The sequence below is a fragment of the Neovison vison genome, chromosome 1 (assembly GCF_020171115.1).
Source record: "Neovison vison isolate M4711 chromosome 1, ASM_NN_V1, whole genome shotgun sequence".
Classification (NCBI taxonomy): domain Eukaryota; kingdom Metazoa; phylum Chordata; class Mammalia; order Carnivora; family Mustelidae; genus Neogale; species Neogale vison.
The window spans coordinates 193354673-193360221 of record NC_058091.1 but is presented as its reverse complement, the minus strand read 5'-3'; the positions used below and the strand labels follow the sequence as shown (position 1 = coordinate 193360221).

The window sequence follows — 5549 nt, the reverse complement described above, 5'->3', positions numbered from 1 at the left end:
TGGTCTAAAGCCTCTGCCTTCAGCTTGGGTCAAGACTCAGGGCCCTGGGATCAAGCCCCACATCCAGACTCTCTGCTCAGCAGGGAGCCTGCTTTCTCCTCTCTCTCTCTCTGCCTGCCTCTCCACCTACTTGTGATCTCTGTCTGTCAAATAAATAAATAAATAAAATCTTTAAAAAAAAAAAAAAAGATTGAAGGGATGAATGTAGCAAAATAATTTATTCTGTAGACATTTGGAGTACTCCCTCAAATATTCCTCTGGTTACCCTGCCAAGGCTATCCTAGTCAAAGAAAACTTTCAGTAATTTTTAAGAATCAAGCAAAAAATAGAGGTGAGTGGAACTCCTATTGCTGAACTTTGGGTGTAAGCCTGCTTGGAACAGGACTCCTACAATGTCAAATAATAATCTGGAAGGCCATGGTCCAAGGCCATTTTTGCTGGCTATAAGTGTGGTCAGCGGAACCAGAGGGAGCACACAGCTCATCTTAAAACCGAAGGTGTATATGCTCGAGATGGAACAGAATTCTATTTAGGCAAGAGATGTGCTTATATGTACAAAGGAAAGGACAACACAGTGACTCTTGGTGGCAAACCAAACAAAACCAGAGTAATCTGGGGAGAAGTAACTCATGCTCATGGAAACAGTGTCATGGTTTGTGCCAAATTCGAAGCAACCTTCCTACTAAAGCCATTGGCCACAGAACCCATGTGATACTGTACCCCTCAAGGATTTAAATTTAATGAAAAGTAAATAAGCAAAGGCATAGATTTATTCTCTCGTCAAACAAATAAATAAATAAATAAATAAAGCAAAAAAAAATCCTTTTTATAGATGTTATGCTTGATTTAGTAAGATAGATGTTTGATATTTTCTCTCTGATTATACTATCAGTCTCTGTATCAGAAACTGAACATTTTAAATCCACAGTCTCCAGTGTTGTTGTTGGTTTTTTTTGTTTGTTTGTTTGTTTGTTTGTTTTTTTACCTACCCATGGCATTAACAAGTTACAAACCAAGAGGTAAAATAGAAGGGAAGAAATTAGGTGTGGGGGGATCCTCCCCAAAACTTTCATGACAAGCTGCTTGAGAAATCCTGAATACTGTGTATTCCATTTGAAGTTTCTGTCATAGAGTCATAGTATAGATGTATGGGCAGTTGTCTGGCTCTGTTTTTGTTTCTGTTTTTTTCATAAGACTCTAAATTTGTGTGTTTTTATTTGGATTTCTCATTATTCTTTTTTTTTCCATTTAAAAAATTATTTATTTATTTTTATTATATTCAGTCTTTATTCTTAATATACAGTTTCCTTTAGTGCCTATGCTGTGTCATCCAGGCTGGTAAGGCAAAATTACTCAGATCGCTTTGGTCAAATAAGCATTTGAAGCAAAGTAAGCCAAACATCTCTGATAGTTATTTCTGTTAATCTGCCATGGTCCTTTTTGGAGCAACTGGGGCCCCACCTATTGTTATGACCTAAGAAGGATTAGGAGTTCATTTCACCCTTTGATTCTGCTCATCCCTTTGCCTGAAGAAAGTTCCCGGGCTGTGTTGTTTGTTTGTTTGTCCTTAATCTCTAAAACAAAATAGTAAGCTTCAGACTTTAGCTCTTCTCCCCTTAAATTATGTATTTTTCCCACTGATTCTGTTGCTACTCTTCATCTGTTCAGGGTCTACTCTCCTTTTCTAAAATTTTTATTTTACTCAGGAAGCTTTTCTTGGGCTAATAGCTTCTCGTGGGTAAATCGGCTAAATTTTAGGTATTCTAGTACCAGTATAGTCAGAGAGATCCAGGAAGCCTGCATAATAACTTGTTTCCAAGCAACAAATATGTGACCTTTGATTAGCTGGTGTTGGTTTGTCAGATTTGCAATACACCATACCCAAAACTATGGGTTTAACAAATCCTAGGATCTTAGGTGATATCAATACATACAGTCTTTCAGAAAAGATAAATTCTCTATCTTTTCTGCTGTTGATTATTTCTTTCTTGAACTATGGCAAGCCAGGCTCCTAAAGTAATCACTCCAATTCTTTGCTTACCCCTTTTTTTTTCCCAATTTATTTATTTTCAGAAAAACAGTATTCATTATTTTTTCACCACACCCAGTGCTCCATGCAAGCTGTGCCCTCTATAATACCCACCACCTGGTACCCCAACCTCCCACCCCCCCGCCACTTCAAACCCCTCAGACTGTTTTTCAGAGTCCATAGTCTCTCATGGTTCACCTCCCTTTCCAATTTACCCAAATTCCCTACTCCTCTCTAACGCCCCTTGTCCTCCATGCTATTGGTTATGCTCCACAAATGAGTGAAACCATATGATAATTGACTCTCTCTGCTTGACTGATTTCACTCAGCATAATCTCTTCCAGTCCCGTCCATGTTGCTACAAAAGTTGGATATTCGTCCTTTCTGATGGAGGCATAATACTCCATAGTGTATATGGACCACATCTTCCTTATCCATTCATCCGTTGAAGGGCATCTTGGTTCTTTCCATAGTTTGGCGACTGTGGCCATTGCTGCTATAAACATTGGGGTACAGATGGCCCTTCTTTTCACGACATCTGTATCTTTGGGGTAAATACCCAGGAGTGCAATTGCAGGGTCGTAGGGAAGCTCTATTTTTAATTTCTTGAGGAATCTCCACACTGTTCTCCAAAGAGGCTGCACCAACTTGCATTCCCACCAACAGTGTAAGACCTCAACGTGAGACAGGAATCTATCAGAATCTTAGAGGAGAACATAGGCAGTAATCTCTTTGATATCAGCCACAGCAACTTCTTTCAAGATACGTCTCCAAAGGCAAAGGAAACAAAAGCGAAAATAAACTTCTGGGACTTCATCAAAATCAAAAGCTTCTGCACAGCAAAGGAAACAGTCAAAAAAACAAAGAGGCAACCCACGGAATGGGAGAAGATATTTGCAAATGACAGTACAGATAAAAGGTTGATATCCAGGATCTATAATGAACTCCTCAAACTCAACCCACACGAAACAGACAAACACATCAAAAAATGGGCAGAAGATATGAACAGACACTTCTCCAATCAAGACATACAAATGGCTATCAGCCACATGAAAAAATGCTCATCATCATTAGCCCTCAGGGAGATTCAAATTAAAACCACATTGAGATATCACCTTACACCAGTTAGAATGGCCAAAATTAACAAAACAGGAAACAACATGTGTTGGAGAGGATGTGGAGAAAGGGGAACTCTTTGCTTACCCTTTTAATGGATTTCAGTATTCTGTGTTCAAAATACGGGTAAATTAATTTTATTTCACAATATTCCATAGTTTGGGTTTTTTTTTTTTTTTTCCCTGCAACTTCCTATGACTAAATAGGCTTTGACAGATAGAGGTAGATTAATCAAGTTTATTTCTTATATCCATAGGAATCCACTGCTTATTGCTCTTGAATTAGTTACCTACCAAGGTACTCAACATTATTCCCAGCAAAAGCACCCATTTTGGATATCTGCTCACAGTGTTATTTACTTTTAACTTTTTTATGATGTACGTGGCTTAAAAAAAAAAATTATATCTGAGGGTCTGAAAGCCCAAACTGTTAGTAGAACTAATGGGACTCTTCATAGAAGTGTTGAAGAGCTAGATTTTTTTCTGTAGGCAGAGTGATGGCTCCTAGCCCCAGCGGTGGCGGGGAGGTGGGGGGACGGGGGGGTGCAGATTAAGTACACATATGCTGGTTCCACACACAAAAATTCTGGTTATATTGGCATAAGGGGTGGCTTAATTAAGCATCTGTACAGCTAGAAAGCTACATGAGCAATTATTTTGTAAACTCAGATTGAGATCCTTTTCCAATTATTTTGTAAACTCAGATTGAGATTAATCACATCGTGATTGAGAGCAGAGCTTCAGAGTCTAACAGACCTGTACTGAATTATGGCTCCATCATTTTCCTCTTGATATCTTCAGTATTTCTTTTTTCACAATCTCCCAATCTCCACCTATAACAAATAGTTCAGACTAACTGAACACTAATGTGCTAAATGCTTTAGATTTGTTCATTCGTTCAATCCTCACACTAACTCTTTGAGAGAGAGATTATTATCCTCACTTTGCAGATAAGGATACAGAGGCTCAGAAAGATTGGAGAATTTGTTTCAAATCCAACAGCTAGAAAGTAGCAGAATGGCCTATTGAATATGAGTTCAGGAAATTTGTTTTTACTAATGTAAATCTTACTTTGTTTCCAAAGAAAGGATAAGGTTGTTTACAAATGTACATACAACAAAAAGATAAGGAGGTGAGGAAATTGAGGCACAAGGAAAGAAAGAATGGGTAGGAAAGTAAGATCATAATGTGATTTTATTTTCTCTTATCTATGCTGTGAAATTCTCTACACTTGCTATAAACATGCCATAAATGTCACTGAAGAGAGCAGCAAAGCTATTCAGTTACTGCTAGTACAGGGACTAGAGGGAAATTTTTCACAGTTTCTCAGATAGTCATGTAATGAAGGTCCTCTGGGATACAGTAATGAACTCTTTCCTCAACGTCTTTACAGTAAACTCACAAAATAGATCATGCACATCTTTTAAATAATGTTTTCTCATATAGCCTGGGAGCATCACACTCCAATATAATTCAGTAAGACTAATTTCACAGGAAAGCAAAATAATCCTGTTTGTGTGCAACTACCTGCTGATTTATACTAACTGAAGGGTAAGTCTTAATGATATTTAAGGCAGCCTTTCTCACAATATTCTATTAAAAAAAAAACTATAAAAGGAATAATTTCTTCACTTCTCATATCCTCTTTATTTGTTCATTTGTTTGCTTTTCCTTTTATTTGTAGCTCTCTGCTTTTAGGTTTCTCCCACATCCTCTCCTCTCACACTTTGATCTGTCCTTAGGCATAACTACTCATGACTTCAATTATCATACAGACAGTGTCAAATAAAAAATTGCACCAGGCAAGGAAGACTTTATTAAAGACTCTTACAGTAGTGGACAAAATAGAGGCCAGAACAAAATCTAAATACCACTGAAACAAATATCAGAAAGGCTCTTAAGCCCTAAAGTACTGGGGATGTAGGGGAAGTTATAGCCCGTATGTGTTTGCTAATTGGCTTTATCCGAAAGGAAAATAAACTTCTCATATCTTTATAAGGAGAGATAGTTTTGTATCTTGGCCCCACTAAAGTTAGGCTCCTACTCTCCCACAAAAACTGGGGGAGGGGGTACTATCTCCTTCAATGTTTACTTATACTTCCAAGCAGATGGTTCTCGGTCCCTAAAGAAAGACATTCTGGGTTGTAAGGCTGTCAGGAGTTCTTTGTTTTGTTTTGTTTTGTTTTAAGATTTGCATCTCAAATGGGCAGAAGACTTATAATTATGTTTAAGTAAATACTCAAAAAAAAAAAAAAAGGTATGTCAGGAATCATGAGTTAGGAAGAGGTCTATCATTATAGTCAAGCTAAGGGGAATGGAATGTTAAGGCCATTTTGGTCAGCAGGTTGCTCACAGGTGTATATTTTCTTAAATTTCTCTGACATTTAAATTCCATATATTTAAAC

The 5549-nt window shown here is 37.6% G+C and overlaps 1 pseudogene; it reads left to right on the top strand.

The window, feature by feature from the left end:
* The first annotated feature begins 406 nt into the window (after positions 1 to 406).
* On the top strand, positions 407 to 735 carry LOC122918515 (annotated as a pseudogene).
* The last annotated feature ends 4814 nt before the right edge of the window (positions 736 to 5549 follow it).